Raw genomic sequence first — 15,264 nt, 5'->3', positions numbered from 1 at the left:
TGAGTTATGGAAACTGAAAACACATTTTAGATATTTTTAGTTTCCATAACTTTGTTTTTAATGATATTTTTGTAATTAAACACACATACATGGACCCACTGTCAGTGCCTTGGCAAATCCGGCTCTCCCTTTCATGTCCCCACCAACAATTTTTTCCTTCACACCAAAAACCCAACCCACAGAATCACTTCTTCATTCCCAAATCCAAGCATACCTCTTCACACTTCATCCCCTTTGCCCAGCCACGCCGATTGAGCCCCCACCTCATCCAACCCACGGCAGCCACAGCTCCGATCGGCGAACACGACGGCAAAGTTCTAGGCTTGGGCGCTCTTCTTTCTTTTTTTCTTTTTTTATTTTTATTTTTTTTTATTATAAGTTGTGGTTGCATTCTTTGATGATCAACAAATGACCTTTAGCAGACCAAGGACTAGCCTCAAAAACTTTCATTTTATCTACTTTGTACTGAAAAGAGAGAACAAATTCATTGAAATCCACTGCTGTAATATCAAAGTCATTTTACATCTCTCAAGCAGCAACATTATAATACATCTCTAAAGTAGTAAGAATTTTCACCACTGAATAGTTTGAGTCAGGATTTCAAAGACCACAAGTTCCATCGTTACCACAATCTGAAGCGGTAAAGTAAGTCTAATATGCCTTCTCATTAATATACATGCTTAAAGGGATAGATATGACAATTTACAAGCAGGTCAAGCTGGATAGGTAGTTATGATCCCCAGAACTGGGGCAGGATATTCATAGAAGACAGGCAGGAGTTTGGCACTATGGTGTTTTGCTACCAAAAGCTCCTTATAGGAATTGCAGATGCCTGTTGAGAAATTCAAGATCCAATCAGCTATCAAGGGAGTAGAGGCACTATACTATTTACGAAGGCCAAAGTAGAATATACTGAACAAATAATGCTGTGGCACATTATGAAATGAAGATAAGAAAAATATTTTTAATTACCAGACATACAAAACGAATGGAAATGCTTTGCCATTTCCATGTTTTCAATGGTTTAGAATATCTACAATAGCTGGTTAGCCTCCGTTAGATCATATAACCAATGTAAAACTTCCCTGAAAATTTGCAAATAAAAATTCAGTGACAACTAAGACCTTGATTTTTTGTTCTATAATGCTTTGTGACGTTTATGGAAATGAAGGTACTATAGCATACTCTAAAGAAAACTTTGAAAATAAATAAATAAAATATTAGAATTCATCACAAATTTCTAGTACTTACCTCTAACTTGCTGCTGTTTCGAAAGATAAAAGAGATAAAAGAAAGGGGAACTTATATTTTTATTTACGCATACACAAAAGAAAAGTAGATTAGGTGTTTGCCCTCTCAGACCTGAATAATTTATTTCCTCAATCTTTAAGCTCACTAGAGATTCAAATTGGGCAAACCATAAAACGGACAGTACAGAAAAACATAGAAAAATAAAACGTTCAAAAAAGGAAAAAGATTGAACAACCACCGAATAAGGTATAATTCAAAGCAATATACCAGATATATCATCAGCAATGATTTTTTACTTCTTAAGGATCATATAATAAGAGAAAGGTTGTTCCCACTTAAACACAATCAGGTGAACCATCTTGTCATACTAAAATTAACTCAAATCAAGATCAAACACACAGAAATATGAATTTATAATTTCCCATTTCTATCTAAATTTCACATCTATCCTGTAGTTAGTTTGTTTTGAAAAACATTGAATGTCAGCAAGATAAAAATTCAGTGCTTGAGTTTTGTTTTCAATATTATACCTTCTGTTGTAAGATGTATTTATTACAAAAAGGCTGCTTCGTTTCATTCAATATCTGCAACAAAGTCCGTCCCAAATAGCACAAGTCAGTCAATGTGTTTCCTTATTGATTAGCTTTTGTATTTCAGCTGACCTTCACAGTTAACAATGATAGAAAACCAAAAAAAAAGTTTTTACTACCTGATGCTAGAATTTAGCTAATGTGACCATTTTTGCAAGAATCCAATAATTCAATCTAATGCTGGATTACTGGCCCACTTTGCATCCAACCATCAGTGATAAAGCTGAAAATTTGAAATGAAATTGAGTTAGATAAACTACAAATCTTTCTTCTTTTTTAATGAAAAGATAAACTAAAAATCAAAGCTAAAATTTCTGCGCTCTCACTATCAAGAAAAATTCCAAAAGAGAAAATGGTCTTACTAGCTAGTATACTTTAGTATACACCATAGTAGTATATCTTAAAGCTATGATCAAGCACAATGTGCAATGCTGTCCAGATTATTCTTTAAGCCAGAATTTGATTGCTGAAAGTAAAGTTTCAAGTTTCAACGACAATTTTCAACCCATTAGTCAAAATGGTGGTAAGTCAACAGAATCCTTAACTATATTTTTTAAACTGTTGAGCCTGAAATTTGTCATCAGTACATACAATGTTTAACATAAAAGTTGCACACGAAGAAGACCAGGCGGTGTGCAACAAACAGGAAACTGAAGAATTAGCAAGCTGAGAGCTTAGAAAATCGCAAACACAGTACATTAAGTAATGTCTTACTTAACAGCTTTTAGCTCCTAGCTTGGTATTTTCTTTCCATAACAAAAGCTGCAAACCTAAGAGCTACTTTTAACTACAAGTGCAACCACTTTGCTGTTCATAATACAAAGGAAAAGGCTTCACAAATTGTCTGATAAAGGACTATGGATTTCAACTAAGCCATTCAACCATAACAACCTATTGCAATTTGGTTCCCTATTCAATCATTACATAGAAAGCTTGAACCTCACCAGCAAAATTCTCTTTTAGTATTTACTTACATTGAAAGCAGCACTTGCTATTCTTGACAATCAACAAATCATGTCCATTTGCAAACAATAGGTTTACAGCATCTTAAAGAATGATTCCCAGCCATTGCTTCTTTACATATCATGACCATGAGCTTGCAGTAGTTAAAAGCTTGAGAAGTATTGATAACCTTCCCTTCAACCATGCTCTCACACCTGCATTTCCAAATTTCCCAATAGAGAGCCAATTAGTAATGGAATTTGATTCAATAAATTCAGATCTAACTATGAGATCGTATCCAAACTAAATGGTTCTTGGATTCTAATGGAAGGGTAAAAATATGCAAATTTGATGGAACGTTCAAGATCATTAATAAGGTTGGTACACATTTTACAAAAACTACTATATTTTATTTTATACCATAACTTCTTAATGGAATACCTGTTAATCTGCAGTGCATTGGTGACAAAGCTTCGATCATATCTGCGAGGCATGGTCTCTGATTTAAATGACATTCTACTTAGGCATAATGTTAAAAAGTCATCCTGCCATTCCATGCATGCTCACTGATATACACGTTCCACAACATGATATATATAACCTGCAATCATCAAATTCCATGTTACAATATTTCTTTCCAGAATTTTATCTAACAGTTATTTGCCTTAGGCATAAAGGTTCATATAATTTAAATAAATGGAAAACTGTAAGATATACTGATGAGCTAAACCTTCAAAGTGGAAGAAGCACAATTGTAAGAAGAAAAAAAATTGAATACATAAATATATGTGTGGGTGTGTGTGTGATAGGTGAACACGTACAAATATGTTTATATAAAAAAAAATGTACAAATATAAGCACTTCTTTACAACTATTTTTCACAATGAATAATGCAAAAGAAATTCCTAACTACATAACTGTTGCTAAGGAGTAAGGAGACACACAAATGAAGACAGAAGAAAATTTTCATGCAACAAAGAGAAATTACAACCAACATAGCAGTATAAATACACCAGCAGTAAAATAGACTCAGATTCTTAATAGATTTGGGATCAGTTTACCTAATAGGCTAATGTGAATCTAACCCTGGCCAAGTTGCCATGATTGATTGGACTAATGCCGTTTTACTTTTTGCATTCTTGCCTAACCAGCTGAAGCACATGGTTGCAGTCCAAGCCAATTTACTTGAAACTCTTACCCTTCAAAAAGTTTACTGTCCGATTGATATCATCATTGCAACTTTGCATATCTTCTGTTACCAAAGGAACATCCAAAGCAAATATGATCTCTATTACCAGATTTACAATAACTCCATCTTCTGTACTTTCTGCTATTTGTTTTGCCCAATTATTGCTTCTCCTCCTCCACCTCAAAGATGGACCTCCTATCAATCTCAACGTGAGGCCTCTGCCTTTCTTGAACCACTCTCACCCTTTGCCTTTCTTGCAGTTTTTTTTTTTTTTTTTTTGCTTGCACTGGACAGCCATCATTATAAAGTTGCAAAATTAGAAAGCTGAAATGTCTTTCTTAACAGCTTATATCTCCCAGCTTGGTGTTTGCTTTCCACAACAAAAGCTATAAACGTCAGAACTATTGGTAAGTGCAAGTGCAGCCACCCTGCATTTCATAAGTACAAAGGATAAGGCTTCCCAAATTGTCTAAGGAGGGACTATGGATTGCTCCAAAACCATCAAACCATAAAAGCCTATTGCAATTTGGTTCCCCATTCAATCTTTACATAGAAAGCTTGCACCTCACAAGAAACTCTCTTGGTACTAACTTCCATTGATTTCAACACTTGATCATTTTTTTTTTTTATAGATAACAAAAAAAATTTATTAAGAAAAAACAGTCAACCCAAGTACATTAGGGATGTACTGTGGGGGCAAAAAATCAAGATTCAAAATCACAATGATCAAGCAAAAGAGTAAGAGAAAAACAAGAAAAATGAGACAGGGCTACACTCCAAACAAAGAGAGTATGTAAGAAAAAAGACTTAATCTCTAAGAATGACTGTTCACATCCCTCAAAACAGAGAGCATTTCTTTCCCTCCAAATACACCACATCAAACAGTGCGGCATAAGTCTCCAAAAATCTATATTGCAATGCCGCCCAAAGTTACCCTGCCAAGATTCAAACAATTCAATAACCTTACGTGGCATAACCCAATGCAGCCCAAACAAGCAAAACACCAACGACCACAACTCACAGGCTAAGGGACAAAGAAGTAGAAGATAATCCACCAACTCTCCACACCTCTTACACATGTAACACCAATCAAGAACAACAATACACATTTTGTGAAGGTTATCAGTGGTAAGAATCTTACCTCAAGAGGCTGACCATGAAAAGAAAGCCACCCTTGGAGGAACCTTCGATTGCCACACCAACCTCCAAGAGAAAGAAATGGAAGGAGGGTAGAAAGAACGATAAAAACTAGTAACCTCAACACTTGATCTTAACAATCAAGAAATCATGTCCACTTGCAAACAAGAGTTTACAACTTTTTAGAGAATGAATCCCAGCCACTGCTTATTGACAAATCATGACCATGTGCTTGTAGTAGTTAAGAACTTGAGAAGCATTGACAACCTTCCCTTCAAGCATGGCCTCACTCCTGCATTTTAAAATCGCCCAAAGAGTAATTTACCCAAAAAAAGTAAAAGACCCCTAAGAGTGGATTAATAATGGGATTTGATTCAATAAATTAAGATATAGTTGTGTGATCTTATCCAAAGAAAAGGGTTCTTGCATTCTAATAAAAGGGTAAGTACATGCATAGTTATGGAATGGTCAGTATCATTAATAAGGATTTTACTGAAACTATTATATTTCATTTTACACCATGCCTGCTTAATGAAATACCTACCCATCTGCAGCACATAAGTGAAAATGCTACAATCATTTGTGCAAGGAATGATGTCTAGTTGAAATATACATTCCAGTCAGGCATAGTATTAAAAAGCCATCCCTCCATTCCATACATACCCACAGATAAACATGTTCCACAGCACAATATATGACCTGCAATCATCAAATTCCATGTCACTATTTCTCTTTCAAGAATTTCATCAGACAATTATGTGCGTTAGGCATAAAGATTCATTTAAAACTGTAAGAGATTTTGATGAGCTAAAACTTCAAAGTGCTAGAAGTAAAATTTTTAGAAGGGAAAAAAAAATTCGAACACATAGACATCTAAGCACCGCATTAAAATTATTTTCCCAAAAAAAAAAATTCCCAAGGAATAATACAAATGAAATTCCTCACCGCAAATTTGAAACCACACAAAAGACCAAAATTTATACCACTAAGGTAAATTCTAAATAGTCCTTAATGAAAATTACAAAAGCAATTCCTCTTACGGTTAAAGAATCTTCAACCCAAAAAAAAAATTGCTTCAAAGTTTGATTTACTCTTAAAACTAGATCAAATTTCTGACACCCATTACCACGAATATGAATCCCACACCATATACGTGTCCCACAATACCCACTTTAATGAACAATATAAATGCAAAATCTGAAGCAGCACTCACAAAATATTACAACTTAAGTTCCTTTTATAACTCCACACATTAATAAGAAGTAAAACAAAAACTAATAAATTCAAATGTATAACCCAAAAGTTTAATGTACATCCAAATTTTAGGAATTTGAGAAGAATTTTTTGGAGTTGAGAAGATAGCCTCTGCTGCAACACTAGAAGAATTAGCTTAAATTAGGGTTGGATTTTTAAAATTCATATTGCATAAATATACACACACAAAGAAGAGAGGTACCAATTTCTAAATGTTGTACCTAGAGGGAGTAAATATATTTGTATATTTCTGTACGTTTTGCTCTCTCTGTTTTACACAATTATTGCTACTCCATCTCATAGATGGACCTGCCATCAATCTCAAAGCAAGGGATGTTGATGATATTCTTCAACCACTCTTGCCCTTTTCCTTTCTTGCAGTGTTGTTTCAGCACTGGACATCGACTAATTTGTAGTTCTAGAAGTGATGGAGGCAGGCCGTTCAGGTTTGTCGGCAAGCCCTCTTCTGGCAAGGATACTATGCTTGGACATTTATAAATATGAAGAGTAGTGACCATATGCATGCGGGGCAAGGCCTCTAGTTTCTCACAGCACCAGATCGAAAGATTTCTCAGGTGAGTGGGAAGAAACCCTCCATCCGGAAATGAAACAAGACTACAACAGCCTACTATGCTTATGTCATTCAAGTGGCAGAGTTTGTGTAGGCCCTCTGGTAAGAATTTAATCTCTTTACAATTACTGATCTAAGACATTCAAGAGACACGTTATTGTGTAAGTTTTCCACCAGTGACTTTAACTTTGGGCATTTATGTACTTCAAGTTGTTTAAGGGCCATAGATAACTGATTACTCGATGATAATGATGTCAGCTCTGAGCAATTTGCAATCTCAAGGAATTTAAGCTTCACAAATTGGTCACCTCTAATAACCAAGTGCCCAAGAAGAGATGCATTACTGTTAATACTCTCATCTTTTATTAATAAAGAAGAAGCCTCTCCCTCGTCTATAAAAAACTGCAAATTCTCACAATTATTTATCTCTAGCCTTTCCAAAGTTGGAGGTAGCTGGCATTTTGAAATGCACATCAAAGAGCTACATTCGTCAATAATTGCATATTCCAAGCATGTACAATTGGACATTGGTAAGGATTTTAAAGCACCACCAACCCTTAATATACAATGTGTTTAATGTAGAAGTCAAGTGGATGTTGATGAGACTCGGGCACGACTGAATTTCCAACCTAACAAGGTATATGAGACTATCTTGCCACAAAGATGTCAACTCATTACAATTATCTATCTCTAGATTTTTTACCTTTGCTAATCCTTCCATGAACTCCTTTGATAAGCTTTTAAGACCTGGAATAGAAAAAGTAATTGACTCCAGCAAGCATGCCTCTTCTATATTTTTGCTCACCACCTCTTTGCACCCCACAATTTTTAATGTATGGAGCATGTGAAGGCTTGGAATTGAAACAACCAAATGCTCACAATTACTAATAGAAAAATTTTCCAATGATGGGAGATGGTGTGGCAATTTCCCTTGCAATTTGGGGCATTGAGAGATATAAAGCTCACGCAAATGAGGGAATTCTCTGTACTCAACTCCATAAGGAATCCAATCTTGCCATTGCTGCATATCTTCAAAGTGAAGTATTTCTAAGTATTGAAAAGGTTTCAAGAAGCCGTCCCCATAAAACTCAGGACCAATAGTCTGCACCATAGACATACTCTTAATGGCAAAGAATTTGAGGTTGGAAAAATTTCCAATAGTAGGTAAGGATTTGCATTTTGCACATCTAGCAATCTTTAGGTCCACAATATAAGAAAAGGAATGGTCTCCTAACCATGTTGGGAATTTTATACCAATATAGCCATCAATTGAAACTTCTTCACTGTTGTCCAAGGTCGTAGCATGTCAAGAACATCTATTGCAATGCTTGCATCTTGTAAATCATTAGGTGCAGACCCCCATTTGATCTCTAGTGCATCTAAATTCTTCTTACCATTTAAACTAGCTCTTCTTGTATCCTCAATATCAAGCACATTCTCCAAACTTGAAATGCAAAGTCTTCCCCGAAGAAACTCCAAGTTCATCAAGTCTCCTATCTTGGATCCTTTATCTTTCCCCACAACAAAATTAGATACCGTATGTAGGTTCTTTAATTTTTCAATTCCCACTGGCATTTCTCTAATTAAATTGCATTTGTAATGTCAAGATAATGAAGATTAATTAGATCCCTGATTTTCTCCAGTAATTGTGTAAGTTTGTGACAACCTTTCAACATCAATGTCTGCAAATTGTATAGAGAACTTGTTGCTTCTGGTAAACTTCTAATTGGAGTATTAGAAAGGTTGAGGTATCTTAAATGTTTTAGATCACTGATTAAGCTTGGTAGCTCAATGATGTTATATCCACGTAAAGATAATACTCTTAAGCATCTTAGTTGTGGCAACAAACAATTAGGAACATAGTTTGTTAAGTAGCCTGACGACTTGATTGGTAGGAGTAAGAATTTTTGTAAATGCATATTTTTGGGGAAGTTTTCAATCTTTTTGATGCCATCAAAAAAATGTTGAATGTAAGAGAAATGTCATACCTTTGTAGAAATCTCAGATTGCTTATTACTTCCCAATGAATCTTCCATTCTATAGAATATGCCCCTTGCTGCCCATCGAGCTAGATCATTGATAAGATCATGCATGACAAAGAGTGATTCATTATTGCTTGATTGTTGAAATAATGATCTCATGAGTAGATCATGAACATACTCAACACCAAGAACTTCCATCGACTTGTTTCTTTCCGTTTCTTGAACCAAACCTTCTGCCATCCATAACAAGACAAGCTCACTCTCCTCAAATTCATAATCTTTTTGAAATAGTGAACAATATGCAAAACACCTCTTTAAATGAGAAGGGAGGTATTGGTAGCTTAATTCAAGAACAGGGATAATACCGTTTTTTTCCTAGATCTTGCTATTTAGCACATTTTTCCATTCATTAGGATTGCGTTTAGTGCGTAAAGCACCGCCAAGTACTTTTGCCGCCAAAGGTGATCCCTTGCATAGATCAAAAATTTCTCTACCAATTTCTTCAAGTCCTAGATGTGCAACAACATCTGTTGACCCTAGTGCATGTTGGAGAAATAGACACCTGCAAGCATCATTTGACAACTCTCTCAACTTGTAAGGTGAAGTAGTTTCCATTATTTTTGAAACCTCATGACTCCGAGTGGTGACAATAATCTTACTTCCTAGAGCTCCAAATTCAAAAGGACAACATAGTTTAGTCCAATTATTGTAATCTTCATTCCAAACGTCATCCAAAATGACTAGAAATTTCTTGCCATTTAATTTCTCCTTCAATTTGACTTGTATTGAGTTTAAATCATCACCATCATTGCAGTGCTCAAAAGTGATACATTTTAGAATTTCTTTTGACCCCCATACAATGTCAAAGTCTTCAGAAACACAAACCTATGCTTTCAAATCAAAATAATTGCTCACATCATCATCATTGTACACTAGTTGGGCAAGAGTTGTCTTACCCCAACCTCTCATATCAACTATGGGAATCACAGAGAGTTGAGTATTACTAGATTCAATACTTAGTAACAAATTTATGATAGCCTTTTTGTCCTCATCCCTGCCATAAGTACAGCGTTCATTCACCAGAGAAGTTGTGGCCTCCCTTGATCTTTCTGTTCCAATCCTTCCCCTAGTGCTTCCTCTCAAATCCAAACCATTCTTTTCAGTCACAATTCTTTGTAGTCTTAAGTCAATATCTGCAATCTTGGACCACATATTGGCATCGAACATAAAAGAACTTGGACTGAAATCCACACAACAAGCAGGGATGAGCTTTCTTACCTTACTTGTGCTGGGTTCTGCATTAAACTTACGCCGCAAAACTTCGGTTGCAAACTTATCCAAGATATCGTCCACATCATAAGCCAAGTCTTCCAGCTCGTCCAGCCAGATCTTCACCAACTTGCTTGTCTCCCGCTTCTCTTCTGCATCATCCAAAACTGCATGGATTTTCAGTAACGTTTTCTTCCACTTGTTGAGGTCAACATGAACCTTGTAGAGTTTATTTAGACCCCTGAAACCACAATTGGATTAACCTAGTTAACAAGCCAAGTTATTACTTAGTCCAAATTCCAGATCTAGGTTAACATAATTAAATAATCATATCAATACAAAGTGCATAATATAAAAACACAAAGATATGATGACCTAGGAAAATCAAACCGGTAAAAAACTTGGGGAGGATTTAACCTAGCTATCCTCAAGGTAAACCTGAATCTACTATGAAAAAATTGAAGTTGTACAATAGCGACTTAGACCACTAACATCCTATTGCTACCCACCAATAGAAAACTTACTAACATGATCACGTGCAAATTTCGAGACCACAGACTCCTTCTTCCTTGGATTCTCCAGCAAGTACAAGCACTCCCGCTTGTGTATCTTTAAGCTCTTATGACAGCAACTAAATGATCATCAAGTTCTTGAAGCAATCTCTTTCTTGATAATCCTAAGCTTGTGTGAAGCAAACACCTCTCAGATCTCACAAAAGATTCACACAAACAGCAATATGAGCAACCTAAAAAATGTGACTAGGGTCTGCCTTTTATACCTAGGGCAAAACATAAAACCCTACACGTCATATGGGCTTAGGACGGAGTTAGAAATTCTGCAGAAAAAACAATCTGCATGACTTTTGATTGGCCGAGTCTAATTTTCGATTGATCGAGCCAGGCAGATTTATACAATAACTTCTGCAGTTAACTCGATTCCAACTTTACATGAATGTCATACTTTGAGCAAGTCTAAAACAAGACTAAACACCTGTTTTGATCATGGTTTGCCAACAATACATATTAGATTTCTAATACATTAGTTCCTAAGTACTTGGAACCTAACAAACTTGTTCTTGCTGAAAGATCTTCAACAAATTAGAGGAGGTTAACTTGTCAAATAGCACCTCAAACAAAGCGGATAAAGCAACCTCTCCGATAACTGACATGATTTGCTCGTGGGAAAGAAGGAAATATCAAATATGGGAAACGAGTAACCAAAGAGACATTATTCTGAGATATGTGTTGGGAATGAAGACTGAATAGGGTTTTCCTTGTTTCTAATTTTTTATTGATTTCTTCTTTTGCTTTTTCTCAGTTGTGATCTGAGTGTACATGATTGATCGAGCCTACCTACTTGATTCCAAACAGTTTTATAAAGTTACATATAAAGATACAAAAAATGAAGCACGCCAACCTCGACAGCATTATTAGTGCTCACCATATAATTAAAGTAAGAATAATACAAAAACTTTTAACTGCTTTATTGGTAACTTTTGTCACGGCACCAAACCCAAAAGGTCCAAAGTATGAGAAAGACATCTCAAGTACCTGTAAATTTTTTTCCTTTTTGACAATTCAATCCACATAAATCCTATCAAGTACCAACATTAATAATTATCATAATAATTCCATTGAATATACTCTCAAAGTGAGTCAGAGCTTTAAGCAATAATTACAAGGACCATTGGCCATAAAAGAATAAAGGTTTGAATAAATAATTACATATCATCAACTTGTTCCATTAGTGGGAATAAAGTCACAACCACTATAATATACAAAATAATGTACACTTTTCATTTCAATTGCTGCCATGATGGTCGCATTTTCTGCATCCTTTTGCTTGAAGAATCATAATCACCAGCAATTGCCATTGATTCTTTTTGTCATTGGTTTATTTTCCTGTGTGCCAATCTTATACATGTTTCTGAAGTGCCGTCTATTAGTTGACATTGTCCAATGTACCTACTCTCGTTTTCAGCCACGACAACGTCTACTTTACTAGGAAGTGTCTGATGCGCCACTTTGTAGCGGGTGTCTTATCTTCTAATAGGTCTCACGTTCCCGCAACGCCCACTGCATAAGGCTGATGTATAAAATAATTAATGTTACTTTACTAGCAATGGCTATTCAAGTGCAACTAGTCAATCTTTTCTGTTGCTTTCCTTTCTTCATTTGTAAAATGAATATGAACAAATTGGAACTATAACGTTGCATGTTATTAAACACACGTCTTATCTTTTGCATTTTAATCTTTAGCATATTTCTTTTTCAATATTAATCTTTGGTATCTTTTGAATTATTGTTATGTATTTATCTACGATCTTGTCTTGTGTTCTCGAAATTATAGATATGTAATGATTCAGCTGTCACACTCATTATTTTACATTCACTTTTCATGATTTAAATGTGAAAATCACTATGCTGCTTAAAATTTGTATTTCTGTACATGCAACTATGGATATTGTGTGAACAAGTGTATGTAAAATGCATGTAAGAGAATATATATTTAGTCTAAATACAATGCACACAATACTCCAAGGATACAAATGACAATTTATTTAACAAGCATTGTGTTCCAATAGTATCAAAGCTGATAGTGACGTTTTTTACAAGCTGTCAATACGTTAAGGAGGCTGACGGGAATATACAACCCGTCAGCCAGTCTCATTAGGATGCCTCCTTTTGACGTTTGAGGCCATACCCCTTACGTAGCGACGTTAGGCTAACAAATCAAGCTGACGAGTCAAGGCTGACGACCTTGGTTGTAAAGGTCCTTGGCTGACGTTCTTTGTGGAGACATACGTAGGCTGACGACAGTGTAGGAGGTACACGTGGGCTGACGACCTTGGCAGGTAAAAGCTGAAGGAGTAATCCAACCTTCATTCTTAGCCTATCTTGACTTCTACATACGTGAATATAAGGAAAGTTCTTACGCTACACGTTCAACTTTAGTCAAAAAGATCCCTATAAGGAAAGGGCTCTATACAATAGGCAAAGATCCACGAATTACTCTTCTAAAAGGAAAGTACTTCTTCACCAAACTGTTTATTTCAACCCCATACTACTATATATACCCCAAAACCCTCATGACCCAAAGGTACGCACAATTATCTCAACTCTTGCACTCTAGGGTTGTTTAAAAGACTCTAACTTGATCGTCGGAGGGTTTTTGGCCGGCACCACACCGGTGCTCTCTGTTCGATCATTTATTTTCTCTTCGCAGGTGTTGCTTCAATCTGAGGAGTATTCGCAGCTTACTGGTGATTTCTTCGGCATCATCAGTTGGCGCCGTCTGTGGGAAACGACATTTTCGAGTATCTCAGCCTTGCTCTATTCCTGAGACAAAAAGTTGCATGGTACTCACTCGATCGATGGCAACAAACAACAACCAAGGCGACGAACCGCACGCCACAGTTTTAGAGGCAAAGGTGTCCAAACGCTGCGCCGGCGGTTGAGCGCCTCACCAAGCAGAACCATGATTTGGAGGAACAGTTGCGACAAAGGACTGCACACCCGAGTGCACCAGAGGAAGACCAGGAAGGTGCTAGTCCGGAAGGAAGGAACGCGGAAGGACCTGAGGGTAGCAACGCCCCGACCAGACCGGAACGACAAGAAACCAACCGACCATTCGTCTCGGACACCTTGCCGACCCATATCGCTGCTGAGATGCAGGAAATAAGGGAGCGTATGGACGTAATGATGAACGCCCTTAGAGGACGAGTATCCAGCAACCTGGATGACCTAGTCCACAGGACGGATTCGCCTTTCACAGCGCTCGTGAATTCATGCCCTCTTCCTCCAAAATTCCGCATGCCACACATGGAGAATTACGACGGATCCAAGGACCCATTGGACCACTTGGAATCCTTCAAAACCCTAATGCATCTTCAGGGCGTACCAGACGAAATCATGTGCAGTGCTTTTCTCACCACTTTGAAAAGGCCTGCGAGGGATTGGTACAGCAGACTGACGCCTAATTCCATCGGCACTTTTAAGGAACTAGGCGCACAGTTCGTATCACACTTTATTGGAAGTCACCGACGCAAGAGGTCTACTGCGTGTATACTGAGTATTAAGCAACGAGAAGACGAGACATTAAGGTCATATATAGCCCGCTTTAACAAGGAATCCCTCTCGATAGACGAGGCAGATGACAAGATACTTGTAGCAACATTCATGAACGGGCTACAAAATGGTAAGTTCTTGTTCTCTCTATGCAAGAATGACCCAAAGACTATGTCCGATGTACATTATAGGGCGACGAAGTACATGAATGCGGAGGATGCCTTGCTCGCCCGAGAGGACAAGCCTAGAAAAAGGGAAAGACAGGAAGATGCACAACCAGACAGAGGACAAAAAAGGGGGAGAACCAGAGAGCGACGAGATGATCGACGACCTAAGCCGCCTACAGGAAGATTCACGAACTTCACTCCCCTAAATGCGCCCATCGACCAGGTGCTGATGCAGATTAAAGATGAGGAAACTCTGGCCTTTCCTGGCAAATTGAAGGGAGATCCCAACAGGAGACCAAGGGATAAATACTGCCGTTTTCATCAAGATCACGGCCATGACACCGCCGATTGCTACGACTTGAAACAGCAAATAGAAGCTCTCATTAGGCGAGGAAGGTTACAGAGGTTCGTCAACAAAGAGAGGGCGGACCCGTCACAAAATCAAGCCCCTCGGCGAGACAATGATCGCCCCAGGCAACCCGTAGGAGATATAAGGATGATTGTAGGAGGCACCACGAGGGCCGGATCTTCCAAGAAAGCCCGAAAGGCATACATCAGAACGGTCCAGAACGTCCAGACGGCAAGTCCCGCGCTTGAAAGGTCACGGATTGACAATCCCTCCATTGAATTTTTGGAAGCAGACGCCCGGCACCTTCATCATCCCCACGACGACGCTTTGGTCATCACCATATGGGCAGGAGACTACAACATACACCGAGTTCTCGTAGACAACGGTAGTTCTGCAGACATCCTTTACTATCCCGCTTTCCAACAGATGGGAATTGAAAAGGAACGACTAATTCCGGCTAATGCCCCGCTCATTGGCTTTGGAGGGGCGAGGGTAC

At 37.5% G+C, this 15,264-nt stretch overlaps 1 long non-coding RNA gene and 1 pseudogene across 3 annotated transcripts; both read right to left on the bottom strand.

Moving 5' to 3' along the window:
• Window positions 1-505: 505 nt before the first annotated feature.
• On the bottom strand, window positions 506-7,156 carry LOC142615843 (uncharacterized). Of its 3 annotated transcripts, XR_012840862.1 has the most exons (10): window positions 6,585-7,156; window positions 5,654-5,808; window positions 5,114-5,401; window positions 3,845-4,400; window positions 3,225-3,384; window positions 2,816-2,998; window positions 1,961-2,064; window positions 1,782-1,835; window positions 973-1,085; window positions 506-832 (listed from the first exon to the last, which is right to left on the bottom strand). It is a non-coding gene; the product is annotated as an uncharacterized LOC142615843 (long non-coding RNA). The 3 variants fall into 3 exon arrangements; XR_012840864.1 differs by lacking the exon at window positions 973-1,085; XR_012840863.1 differs by lacking the exon at window positions 3,845-4,400.
• Window positions 7,157-7,165: 9 nt separating this feature from the next.
• On the bottom strand, window positions 7,166-11,353 carry LOC142616012 (putative disease resistance RPP13-like protein 1; annotated as a pseudogene).
• Between the last annotated feature and the right edge of the window lie 3,911 nt (window positions 11,354-15,264).

This window comes from Castanea sativa, chromosome 11 (assembly GCF_040712315.1).
Source record: "Castanea sativa cultivar Marrone di Chiusa Pesio chromosome 11, ASM4071231v1".
Classification (NCBI taxonomy): domain Eukaryota; kingdom Viridiplantae; phylum Streptophyta; class Magnoliopsida; order Fagales; family Fagaceae; genus Castanea; species Castanea sativa.
The sequence above is the reverse complement of the archived record's forward strand: the minus strand, read 5'-3'. Positions and strand labels throughout refer to the sequence as shown.